The 14,518-nt window shown below is 35.1% G+C and overlaps 1 non-coding gene across 1 annotated transcript; it reads right to left on the bottom strand.

Annotated features, from left to right (window-relative positions):
* Positions 1-13,024: 13,024 nt before the first annotated feature.
* LOC121261759 lies at positions 13,025-13,131 on the bottom strand. Its single transcript, XR_005939981.1, has one exon. It is a non-coding gene; the product is annotated as a small nucleolar RNA R71 (small nucleolar RNA).
* Positions 13,132-14,518: the final 1,387 nt, after the last annotated feature.

The following is a 14,518-nucleotide window of genomic DNA, read 5'->3' as shown; positions in this document are numbered from 1 at the left end:
TTTCGGTTTGTTTTTTTAGATAAGGTGAAGTAAATTGAGATAAAAGTTGAAAGTTAAATAAAATATTATTTGAATATATTTTTTAATCTTATTTTTATTTTAAATTTTAAAAAAAGTTGAATTATTTATTTTATTTTATATAAAAATTTGAAAAAATTATAATAATTATATTAAATAAGTTAAAAATACTTATGAAAGCAAACGATGCCTAGCTACCTCACTGTTTTATCGAGACTACATTTTAATCCTTCAAAATAGATTTTAAATATATTCTGTGCGGATAAAGAGACAAATGACAATTGCTGATTTTTTTTTCTTTCCGCTTGAACGGACAAAAATGTCCTCCAAGATTAAAGTCTGGCTGCAACTCATTTGATTGTTGTTTTAGTAATTTTGTCATTCACTTGGATCGACGGGAAGCTCTTCAGGATGTTTCTACTATGGCCTTTCGCAATTCGCATTACACATTGTAGTTTGTACGCAGTCTTAACACTTTTGCCCCCATGACTTGCACGTTATCACCCAGCCTCTACTGGGCTTTCCAACTTTTCACTACGTACTCTCTTGGCCCTATCCCGTCCCGCATGTTTCCAAGAAAAGACTAAACGCGGCGTTTACTTCGTACTTTAACATTACACCAACTAAAATTCAAGCGCATAAGCGAGAGACCATGGAGTGCAAAGTAACATCATGTCTTGTCAAAAGACAGAAAGAGTGATGTTAAAGAAGTGAGAGGCAAGAAGAGAAATGGATGCATTGGTAGGTCTTGACAGATATTTTAGTATTATTTTTATTTTAAAATTTAAGAAATTTGAATTATTTATTATATTTTATGTGAAAATTTAAAAAAATCATAATAGTGAAATGAAATGAAATGGTTTATGTAGTCAAACAAGGTCTTAAAGAATTGTCCTGTCCAGTTGATTCAAATGGTCTTTTTATTGATATGGATAATAATATACTTATAATTATTTAATAATAAATTAATCTAATTATGTAATTTTATTAGAAATAATTTTTAATTTTATACAACCAAATAATTTTTAATTCTATACAACTACTTTCTATTTCATGGGACTATAAAATAATTTTAAAAAAATTGTCCAGTCTATTTTTTAATAAAGAAATATAAAAAAATGTGTCTATGTTTTTACTTTTAGGACATGAGCTATAAAAGAAAAAACTCATAAAATGAGACTCATGTTAAAAAAAATTAATTAATTTTTTAATAGTATATCCTATATATTTGCCCACTTTATTTAAATGGAGTGTGTGAAATTTGTACAATCTATGACGGTACAAATCATTTATCTAAGAATATATCAAATTAAAAAATTTGATTTAATTACTATCTAAATCAAAAGAATCATAATAAGATTTTTACCTTATTTCATTTCCATATAATATTTTTTTTATAAATATGAATTTATACTTTGTAATCAATTAATTGAGAGTGCAAAAATGTAGACTTCCAAGTTCTCTCTCATTCTCCTCCTACTCTTTTCTCCATTTAAATTTCTACTATATTTTAATTTCTATTAGTAGACATTAAAGCGTAAATCTGGCTATCATAATATTGAACTAAATTTAAAATAAAAAATAGAGAATAGAAAGGAAAAAATATCGGATAGCCAACGTCATGACCCACCAGTAGTGTTAGACAATTACCTGATGATGACATAGACTAGTTTTTGATGGAATTTGTTTTCCTCCTCTGGCTACCTTGCATATAGAAAAATTTGGTATTTCTGTCACCATGTTGTAGCCAGTGTTGCTTGGCTCGTTACTTCCATCTTGTTTCCTCTTCAGCTAGTGATTGTTCTACCTCTTTTTGTAACTTTTAAACTTTCTCAAGATGATCTCTAGTTCCATGCTTTTGAAGTTCTCCAATATTAGTCAAGCCCCTTCTGATTACTCGTGAGTCTTGTTTGTTCCTTCCAGAAATCCACTTCTGAAGAGTTACCTAGAAATTTGCTAGTTTGTTCCTTATCATAGAAGCCCCATCATCTCCTATTGTCCCTTTGTACCAAGTTGTTTCTACTGTCTTAGAGCAGTCCTCCCTTAATGCCCAAGCTGCTTCATATCTGAAAGTAACATGTGTCATTCTCCTTCTTGTAGAACTCCTGAGCATACTTATATGGAGAGGAGAGTGATCAGACTTGATTGCAGGTAGCACATTACACATTGGATGTGGGAACATTTCCTTCCATTCTTGGTTTTGCCATGGCTCTATCAATTGTCTCTTTAGAAGTCTCTACCATGCCTGTTGTTAGACCATGTAAATTTTTGGCCTGAGGTATATAGATCATAGAGTGAGCAAAATTCAATTGCTTGTCTAAAAGACTCCATCTGTTTATATGGTCTGTATGCTGCGCCAAACTTCTCACTCTAGCAATTTATCTCATTGAAATCCCCTATGTAGTTCCAAGGCATAGGTGGTGGGGGTCTGAGATGTTTCAATAGCTTCTAGCTGTTTTCCCTCTTAGAAGTGTCTGGATGACCATAGAACCCTGTGAACATCCATGTGGGTCCATTTTCAATCTTATAAATGTTGCACTTATATGCCATCTAGTATAGTTGCAGATATTGACATTCAGTCAGATTTCCACATTAGTGCAAATCCACCACTGCAGTCCACACTCAAGACAATTATCAAACCTTAATATTCTCCTCACTTGTTCTATATGAGTCTTAGAGCATTTGGTTTCCCCTAGGAACACCATATTGGGGCACTTTTCCTTAATCAAAAGACTGAGCAATCTGACTGTCTGAAGGTTTCCAAACCCTTGGTAGTTCCAAATTAACAGACTCATTGATGTTGGCAGGGCTAGAAACCAGCTTATACCAATATATTGGTAAACTGCTCATCCTCATACAACAATCATTTGTTTTTCTTAGAAACAAAATAATTTCCATTCCCCCCCCCCTCCCCCCTCTTGCTACTAGGCTTAGGACTCACATGGGAAACTTGTCCTATGCTCATGTTTGTGCAAGCATCTAGATTCTTAGCTTGTTTGTCATGTGCCCTCCTCTTCCACTTTATAACCTTATCTGAACTGGTCATGTTTTGGCCACTCTCTTTAATAATAATTACCTCACTAGTGTTCAATTGAGTGACATTACCCTAGTTACCTCCTTGGCCAGCCTCCTGATATGTAAAAAGGTTGACTGTTGAGATCACATTAATATCATAACTAATATTCTTACTGGAATTGATGCTTTGGTCTACCCGAGGCCGCTCAAAATCAAGCTTAGTATGTACCATATTAATATCACCAGATTTCGATTTCTCCCTGAATAAAAGGTCTTCATCTTGCTGTGCTGGTGCCTCAATTAAAACTCTACCTTCCTTATTGGAGAATTGACCCTTTTCCATTTCCTCTCAATAGAAACTTTTATGGTTATCTCTCGTCTTCTTGTGATTACCCACCTCTTCTGCAATGCCTGCTTCCTTTCCATAATTGGCCTTGGTCCTTGCCACCTCATCATCTTTGACAAGCAAGTTTGAGGCTTGTAAACCTGTCTTCTCCTTGACGCCATAGCCATTACAATAGTTTTTTTTGTCATATCTCTTGACTTTGGGGCTCTGAGCCACACCCCATACTGAGACTTACTGTTGTCATGCATAGAAATAGTATCAAAGCCCACTAAATAGCCATTCTCCCCATACTTTATAATGTCACACTTGAACAGAAATATGATAATCTCTCATAAAGAAAAGACATCCAAACTTTACACTCCCATTCATGTTTAGAAGGATACCTTTCATAAGAGGTTTGGTGCTATTAATAGCGACTTTTACCCTTAGATAAGGCCCCCATTCGATACCCTCTTCATTAACATCAACTTCTTCCACCTTGCCAATCATGCTACCAATCTGCGCACCTACATTTTTGGTCATGCCTCCAAAAGGTATATTATGGAGTTGAATCCACAAGAATTCTTGTTGAACACAATGTCTTTTGGAGCAGAACTACCATCAAAGGTGTTAAGGCATAGTAAGTTTCGATCAAAAGACCATTGCCTGCTGCTTTGGACTTTCTGCAAGTCTTTTTCATTTTGAAAATCAATCAAAAACATGTTGGCACCAACTTCTTTTTCATTAATATTGCTGATTATATAATAATTACGGATACATGATAAGATGATAGAAGCTGGAATTACATGAGTACTACTTCATCATCTTCATTATATATAGGAAATGCGATCGGGATGGAATCATTGACTTTACCGCATGAGGGAGGTTTAGCTAAACCTATAGGTTCCGGAGCAGTGCAATCCTTAAATTCAGTCACTTTTTTGTCTGTGCAAAGTTTTACTTCGACCAGTCGTTTGTTCTGATCGTTCCCTTCGCATTGAAATGTCCCTGGTTCCACCCCTAGTTTAGACGACGTTCGAATGGCTTCAACGTAGTCTCTGAGAAAGTACTTTTGATTTCCGGGAGTAATGTCTTTTTTTTTTTTTTTTTTTTTCCCCATAAAAGAAGAACAGTACCATAAAATAAAAAAATAATCGTGTTTTTTTTTTTTTTGGGAAAAAATAATTTAATAAATAATATTGACAGAAAGTGAAATTACTCTTTGCTTTAAAGATTTTAAGCAGCGAGGCCTTTTCCCACATTGCACAAATTTTGTTGAAGTACTCTTTTTGTTGGGATTTGAAGGTGCATATGCCATGCTTTTCCCATTCATGCCTCCAAAAGTCTCTGTTCGGATTTGGGCGTAAGACCAGGCTCGGCCAGCTTTTGTTCATCATCTCCATGAGCACCTCGTCCTTTTTCAGCTGCACAAAAAATGATAAAAAAATCCCTTAGAAATTAGTATTTTTTTATGGTGGTGGTGCGCACGTAAAAAAATTGAGGGACATATAAAAAACATAAATATAATAATACCATGTTATAGTTAAAAGCATCAACAGGAGTACCGCAATTGTATGACTCGTGATTGCTCTTCTGTGCCCACAGCCCGTGAATAGTGAAATAGTCAGGGACCGGCCGGGAACACTTGTTGGGACCTGTTTTATCGCACAATGATGCAGGCCATTGAAGGGCCAAATAGAAGTATTCAAAAGGGTCATCCTGCAGATAATTGAAGTAAACTCCGGTCGCAATAACCAAGCAGCTAGCAAGCAATGCTTTTGTTGTTAGTGCAACCATGTTCCTGTTGCTGTTGCAGTACTGCACCCACACTGCATAAAATGTTTTTGAGTTCAGAAAACTTGGATGTTGGGACATACGTATATATAGAGACTAGAGAGCGAGCTATAACATAGTTATGTGTGAATGCAGATGTAAAATCAACTCCAAAAATTGAAAAGGATACTGGATGGATGGATCGATCATAATTAATTGCTGCAATGTGATGATGATCCAATGCTATGGATCATTTGCTTTCGTCATAATTCATTTATGATTATCATGCAACTTGCAATTTCCCGTCGTCTTTGAGCCATTCGATCATTGTTGACTATCGAAGAGTCTAACCATGACTCTTACAAAGATGAGAGCGATATCAACGTGGCTAAAGTTAGTGACATCTTAACAATCATTTTGCCAATAGAAAAAGGGAAAATATAATTTTTTTAAGTTTTTGTTCGGATTTGAGGCGGGTCTCGATTTGCTGAAAGAGTGATACAGTAAATGGATCATCCTACATTATTTCTTGCTTATTTAATGCTGTCCGAAATATTTATACATACAACAATAAAGATTTAACAACCATTTTGCCTGTATTTTGTTTATAAATGCATTTATAAAGTAGTTATTTGTCGACTGTCATCAACAGTACGATACACACACCCACCATAATTTCCTTCCCATGATGCATCTACACATGATGATAATGCATTTAGGTAGTTATCAGTAAGCTGACATCAACTCTAAGGGCTTATTTGGGAAGTGAGATGATCTCATCTCATCTCAAAACTTCTTATAATTTCTTTTTCAAACATATTAAAATATAGACATTTTTCAATTTCAAATTTTTAACTTTTTCATCTAATCATTACAATTTTTTTAAATTTTCAAACAAAACACAACAAATAATACTACTTTTTCAAATATAAAAACAAAAATATTAATATTAAAAATATATATTCGAACAATATTTTAATTTTATAACATTCTTATTTAGAATTCTTTTCCTAATTTCTCAAAACCCAATAAAAACATATTATCACAAACAATTTTACTACTATTCACATAATTATCATCTCATCTCATAACCTAAATATGCCCTTAATTGTTGAGTCTAGACTCCCGAATAATTGTTCATAAATTCATTTTACAGCAAATCATTGTGGTAATTTTTTTTGAGGGGGGTTCGAACTCAAGTTTTCCATCTGGAGAACCGGGCTATATGCCATCAGGCCATTCGGCTCTTGGCATATCATCGTGGTAATTTATTTTTTTGATTAGGTGGGGGTTCGCGGAGGGGGGGGGGTGTTTCGAATCCAGATTTTCCATTTGGAGAACTGGGCTATATACCATCAGGCCATTCGGCTCTTGCCAAATCATCGTGGTAATTAGGTCCATATCTTCTAAGCATTTACGTATATATAGGGGCAATGTTAGAAAATTATTATCATTCACACTTTTCGCTCAACGCCAATGACTCAAAATTTATTGGTCTAACATTAATGATGGCTTTAAAATATAAAATTGCATATGCTAAGATTTTTACCTTATTTCATTTCCATATAATATTTTTTTATAAATATGAATTTATACTTTGTAATCAATTTTCACTACTCTCTTGGCCCTATTCCGTCCCGCATGTTACCAAGGAAGCGTTGCGTCTCAAGATGAAAAGACTAAATGCTGCGTTTACTTCTCCAATCACACAATGGTTTTCATTCTCCAAGTGCTTATCGGTTCTTCCATTGTGAGTCATGATCGTCATGACCCACCAGTGCTAGACAACCTGATGATGATATAGACTGGTTTTTGTAACAAATAAAAATTATGAATAACTTTGACATCATTAAAATTAATTAAACCCCTCACAAAAAAAAAAAACATTATTGTATGGGATTTTTCGTTTTATTCATGCATATTTCTGATTATATTATATAATTAGGGATACATAAGATTATAGAAGCTGAAATTACAGTAGTAGTACTTCATGATCATCTCTTTATAACTAACAAACAGCACTTTCGTTGTTAATGCAACCATGTTGCTGTTGCAGTACTGCAACCACATAAAATGTACACGTTTTTGAGTTCAGAAAACTTGGATGTTGAGACATATCATGTATATATAGAGAGTTCGATCGAGCTATAACTTTATATAGACTTACGCATGCAAGTAGATGTGTGAATGTAGATGTGTGGATGTATATGTGTGAAAGTAGATGTGAACTATATATATACTTCATATATTTATGCGTGAATGTAGATGTGAAATCAACTCCGAAAATGGAAAAGGATACTGGTTGGATGGATGGATCATTAATTACAATCGATCAATCATTTGCTCTCCTTTCATTTATGGTTATCATGCAACTTGCAAATATTTTTCATCATCCGTGAGCCATTCGATCATTGTTGACTACCCAACAGTCTAACCATGACTCTATAATTAGGCTATATTTGATTAGTGGGGTGATCTCCTTAAACTACCTTATTATTATTTATAAACTATTCACTACTTTTTTAATACTATTTATTATTTTTCACGATTTTTTTATTACTATTTACAGATCATCTGAAATCATCTCAATATCCAAATGTAACATGATAAAAAGTAGGGCTCGATATCAATGTGTATAGGACACCCATTTTGCCTGTAGAAAAAAGAGAAAGATTTCTTCAAAATTTTCCTGAAGATCTCAAGAGAGAGAGAGAGAGAGACGGTGACACGAGAAATAGATCTTACGTTATGTCTTGCTCATTTAATACTGTATAAAATTTTATACAAGCAACAATAAAGTTTAACAACCATTTTGCCTGTATTTTCATGAAGTAGTTTAGCATAGGACTCTAAATGAATTGTTTGTAAATGAATTTATGTAATTATCGACACGTCAGCACATGATACACAAATCCATCACTTAATAATCGAGTCCGAGGATTACCGAATGTAATTTAGGTAATTTACATATGTATATAGAGAGAGAGCTATATATAACTACATATATATATATACACACACACACACTTATGCATGTGTGAATGTAGATGTAAAATCAACTGCGAGAATTGAAAACTAGGATATATACTGAATGGATGAATATTGGATCATCATTAATTCATGAAAAGGATGATGATGATGATCAGTTACTTTCCTTCATTAATTTATGGTTATCATATATGCAATTTAATTGCAACTTTCCATCATCTTGAGCCATTTGATCATTGTTGACTGCCGATCGAAGAGTCTAACCACGACTCCAAAGATAAGAAGCAGGACTCTATATCAATGTGGCCAAAGTATATAGATGACATCTAATAACCATTTTGTTGGCATGTAGAAAAAAGACAAAAAGATTTCTTCAAATTTTTGTTTGAACCTGAAGATCTCAATAGAGAGAGGGAGGGTGACATGAGAAATAAATCTTACATTATGTCTTTCTCATTTAATACTGTCTGAAATTTTATTCAAGTAACAATAAAGTTTAACAACCATTTTGCCTGTATATATTTTCATGAAGAAAAAAGCTATTTGCACTCAGGAGGGGTAACCCCCGCGTACAAGAGCCTCCACGTGGACGCTAGAAACGCTGTGTTTCATTTGCAGCCCTCAACTTGTCAAATTCAAGCAAACAGACTCCCCTTCGTCACAGACACAAGAGACCGCTCTATATCCCACCCACGAAGAGCTTCACCATGGTGAGACCTCTCTGCTTCCCATCTTTTGCACCACGAAAACAGGTTAACATTCTCAACTTCATCTTCTTTGTTTTTCGTCATTGCTGTCATGGACCCAACCGTGCCCTGCCATCGTCTTCCCCCTTCCCAACCCACAAAGAGCTTCATTTCGGCGAATGTGAAGGGTGAATCCCCCTTCCCACAGGCCTTATTACCCTTCGTTTCTGTAACTGTTTTCGAAACCCCAACCCTAGCAAACCCCTAATTTTCTAAACCTCTCTCTCCCTCTCTCTCTCTCTCTCTCTCTCTCTCTGTGCAGATTTTTCTCCCTAAAAAATTCTGCTACTTTCTTGGAGATACTTGACCAGGTATTTTCTATGTTTAACTTAGGTCTCTTGATTTTAGGGTTGCTGAATACTATGATGTTGGATTGCGGGTTTTGTGTTGAACCTACTTCCCCTTGCTTTGTTTGGTTTAATTAATTTCAAATTGTAACTAAAATGCCGTATTTTCTTAGTATTTCGACAATGTTAGCTGAAAATGCTTGTACTTTTTCCTTACAGTATAAACGACATATCTTGTTGACAAGAAACAGTGGTGAATGCAGGACATTTGGAAAGTGAGACTATTGGTTTAACTTTTCCCAATTGATTACTTGAAGGAGACATAATAATAAATCAATTAAATGAGTCTCCTTTAGTTATTTGGCTAACTTGAGTATATTTGATTATGTTAAGTGATAGAACTGATACGATTCCTATGTCAAAATGCATAAAATCTTTTAGAATGCATAAAAATGCTTGTGACAATGCTTGGGTTGGAACCAACAAGTTGGTGGTTTCAAATATGTTGGTGGTTTTCTCCAACAAGTTGTTGGTAGCAGTCTCGGTGGGAGCATACTTGATTGGTGGAGATTCCCATTGGGTCAATTTTGTGTAGCAAACATGAGGGTGTTTGATGCTTAGGGAAGCTAATATGGACCACATTTGTGGAGTTAAAACAATTTAAGGCTTCTGGGGTGGATGTGGGGAAGTGCTCTAGTTGACATTATGGATTGAGGTCTGGCTATTGATGCAATTCCTCGGTTTATGGTTCATCATCATGCTTCTCATTCTTTGAAACATATGGAGTTAAAAACAATGGGCAACAGATAATATATATATTTCCTATTGTGGGAGTAATTAAATTGGTCTGGGTTGTGGCATAACTTGTATGATACACTTTGAATATATAATTCCTACATGGGTGCAATTGTCATAGCAGATACACTTGTATGATACACTTGTCGGCATTTGTGTGCAACATAACAGAATATTCTAGTAGTTTTTTATGTTTATGATTGTGATTTTGGTTCAAGCTAGAATGCCGTCATCATCATCATCATCATTGTCTTCTTCATCTTCTACTAAACATATTTCGAGTCAACCATTATGCTACTATGAGGTCGAAGTCACATTGAAATACTCAAATACTAGAAGAAATCCTAGACGGACCTTCTTAGGATGCCCAAAGTACAGTACAGAGGTAACTACATCATTTGTACATCTAACATTTTTTGTGAAAAATGATTAATATATAGTACATCTAACATTTTTATATATGTATAAAATGATAAGAGATTACCGTACTGCAAATTTTCCAAGTGGGCAGATGGTAATCAAGAGAATGAGCTCAAACTTCGAGAAAGAAATAATGAATTGTTAAGGGAGGAAAAACACATCAAGAAGATACTCGACGATATCGAGAAGATGAACATTGAGGTCCATAAGAGTGTGGATGAGATCAAGAAGAGAGAGATGTTGGTTCGGGATCAAGAAGATGAAATAAGACGTTCAAGAACACTACTCTAGGTGTATTAGGTTTTTTCAGTTGTTGTGTCATGTTACCTATTAGCGTTGTGTAGTGATCAGCAGTAACTGAGACATGTTTTTTATATTATGTATTGACAAATTTGTCTAATGTTATATGGTGTAATTTCTGTTAATTGAAACGTGTAATGAGAACTGAAGTGTGTGCAAAATTCCAGATTTGGTACTGGCCTTCCCACCATAGGCACAACTGATAAAATGTTAAAACTCCATGATTAAGTTGCTTAAGTGAATAAGTTGTTTAACAAAAAATTGAGTTATGCACTTAATTATGCAGTAGATTATGATACTTGAGTCAATTAATAAATTCTGATATTTTGCACTTGAAAAGAGTTACAATGCAGCTGTTCCACACCAAAATTAATACCTCAAATTTTACTCCTCTCATATCTTACTTATATGTTGCAGGGTATTATTGGAAAAGAGTTGCTGACATCCTAATTGTAGAAGGATATTGAAGCACAGGGGTATTCTTGGAAATACCCAACTAGAACGTGCAGCACCCAAAAGGAAGACACTGGAGCGTGGCTGAGGATCTGAAACACAAGAAAAAAAAGAAAGAAAAAGAGAGGAGGAGGAACTTACGAATGAGTGGGATGGGAAGTGCAAGGGCAACAGCTGGCATCAAGGAACGGAGCAGACTCACGCACAGGAAGTGCAGAAACAGAGCAGATCGTGGCCTCAAGAGGGCGCATAAACCAGCCAACTAAGGAGAAAAGAGAAAAAGGCGCATAGATATAAAAAGGCATTTGCGATTTTCGTTTGGGGCTCGGTTCTACTTTGTGGTTTTTCAGACTTTTGTTTGGCCAAATTTTATTCTTCAATTGCTAGTTTGGGAAGGTTCTGAGATGTGGATAGAGTATTTGGGTTCAAAGATGTTAGGCTAAATTTCTAAGCCTAGGTTTTGGGTAGTAACCCAGAAACAGATTGGTTTGATTTGCCATTTTTTCCATTGATTTTCATTTCACAACTTATTGAGTTGCAATGTTATTTTATTCGGAGAAGTTTGGAATTCTTTCTCATGAATCCTGATCTGTTGTAGACACTAGGCACAACTGATACTTGAGCTGGTGCAAGATTTTGATAGACTTTTTTCATTGTACATTTAGCTTTGCAACTCAGTAGAGAATTTTGGCTAATACATAACTGGCGCACGATTTATCACATCTTCCAAACATGATCCTTATGAATGGGTTGGTGGTTGAGTAAAGAGGAATTTGAGCAATTTTCATTAACAATTTGTGAAAGGGTGAAACCTCCAGCTTAGGTGTTTGATACTTTGTCTGTTAGGTGTTGATTTTTCTGCAATTTCGAATTTCTTTACACCCATTTCTCTAGTATTCATTTTTCTCATTTCTTTTACTTTACAATCATTCAGAAAATCATTTTTTCTTAAAAAGAGAGAAAAGTTCTTAACCATTCTTCATCAATACACTCCATATCAGTACATAAACATACTTTTCTTGTTTTTCCTTTTAGCTTTGTAAATAGCCATATCTCCGACAAGTTCCTCACAAAAAAAAAAAGAAAAAAAAAAGAAAGGGAACTCATTACATGCTTGCTCTTCATGAACATTGTTGTCCCTGTGGAAATGACCATGGAACTCATCCATGTACTACTTTGATAGCTTTTACACTTGGAAGACAGATTTAGAAGACTATCAAGTTTTTGACTCCGTTGCTAGGGACAACTGGTGTTTATCAGAGCATTCCCTTACTACTGAGAAGACGTTTGTAGTGTTCTGAACCTCTTCATAGCTTGGGTGACATTCTTTTTATTTTATTTTATTTTATTTTTCTGTTTGTCTTACGTTTTCCTTTATTTTATGCTCTTGTTTGTATGACTGGTTGGACCAGAGACCAAACTTCTCGGTTGGTTAGGACATAATCACTAGCATTTATTAACTCAGTATCCCTTTCTCTTGAATCATCTTCTAACACTCATAGCACCATGGCTGAAAATGAGAATCATGATAGGGAAGTAGTAAACCAGAACATGACACTTAGAGATTATTTACAACCTGTCAGAACTAGCACACCCTCATGCATAATCCAACATTTGAATGCAAACGCCTTTAATTTCAAATTTGGAATGATCCCATTGATTCCGCATTTTCATGGCATGGAATCCGAGAACCCTACCTGCATATCAAAGAGTCTGAAGAGGTTTGTTCTACATTCATGGACTGGACCTGCATTGAGGAGGTTATTAGACTAAAGTTGTTTCTATTTTCCTTGAAAGATAAAGCCAAAACGTGGTTGAATTCATTAAGACCTAGAATCATAGACACATGGCAGGAAATGCAAACTGAATTCTTAAAGAAATTCTTTCCAATACATAGGACAAATGCACTTAAAAGACAAATCATGAACTTTACCCAAAAAAATCCTGAAACTTTTTATCAAAGCTGGGAAAGATTCAAGGATCTTTTAAATGCTTGCCCTCATCATGGTTATGAAAATTGGCGAGTGGTAAGTTTTTTTTATGAAAGTTTGACACCTAAAATGCGCCAATTTGTACAAACTATGTGTAATGGAGAATTTTTCGACAAAGAACCTGATGGAGCATTCGAATATTTTGATTACCTTGTTGAAAATGCTCAATCTTGTGACACAGCTGACGTACATGATAGGTCTAGGCAAGTTGAGTCTGGTCATGAAAAATATACTTTAAAGAAAGATGATGATTTGCGTGCTAAGTTGACCTTACTGTCCAGAAAAATGGAAGCCACGAAATTGAAAAAAGTAAATGAAGTGCATGTTGTCCCTAAAATTTTTTAGAAGTGTGGCATATGTGAGGATTATGGGCATTCAACTAATGAATGTCCCACGATCCTTGCTTTCAAAGAAGTATTGTTGGATCAATTTAATGCTGTAAATATGATACATAAACTATATTCTGATCCTTACTCTAATTTTTACAATCCAAGATGGAGGAGCCACCCAAATTTCAGTTGGAAGAGTGACCAGCTGGTAGCTCTAGCAACCTTGGCTCCAGGACCCTCTCAACTCACAATTCAAGCACCTCCATTGCAAAAGAAAGAACTTGAGGATACGGTGCAGCAAATGGCAAACTCCTTGCATCAGTTTATGCAAGGTCAAGCAACAATCAACAATCAAAATTCTCAAGCAATAAACGACATCTAGAGCACACTTACAAAGATGACCACTGCCTTGAGCTCTCAAGAGAAAGGAAAATTTCCTGCACAACCCTAACCCAATCCACAAAGTCAGCCACTCCAAGAAGCAGTTGGAGTTCAAATGTTAGGCAAGTGAAGGCAGTCACTACTTTGAGAAATGGTAGGGTGGTGAATATTCTAGCTCAAGGTTCAAGCAATGCTGGTAAGGTCTCTAAACCTGTACAAAATGAGGCTGAAAAGAGTGAGGTTGAAGAAACTAAAACTAAAACTGAAAAGATTTCATGTCTGTACCTACTCATTGTCCTCAAAGATTGGCTACCCTGCACAAAGACAAACACCAATATGAAATTTTAGAAATATTCAAGCAAGTTAGGATTAACATCCCTTTGTTGGATGATATTCAATAAATTTTCACATATGCCAAGTTTCTGAAATATTTGTGTACTATTAAAAGGAAATTAAATGTGCAAAAGAAAGCCTTTCTTACTGAGCAGGTCAGTGCCATAATTCAGAGTAATACCCCACCAAAATATAAAGACCCCGATTCACCTACAACTGCTTGTGTTATAAGAAGTTCAAAAATTGGTCAAACATTGTTAGATCTTGGTTCAAGTGTGAATTTACTGCCTTATAATGTATATGAGCAGTTTGGTTTGGGGGAATTAAAACCAACTCCAATAATGTTACAACTAGCTGACAAATC

This window comes from Juglans microcarpa x Juglans regia, chromosome 4D (genome assembly GCF_004785595.1).
Source record: "Juglans microcarpa x Juglans regia isolate MS1-56 chromosome 4D, Jm3101_v1.0, whole genome shotgun sequence".
In the NCBI taxonomy this organism is placed as follows: Eukaryota; Viridiplantae; Streptophyta; class Magnoliopsida; order Fagales; family Juglandaceae; genus Juglans; species Juglans microcarpa x Juglans regia.
Note: the sequence above shows the minus strand (reverse complement) of the source record. Positions and strands in the feature narration are given on the sequence as shown.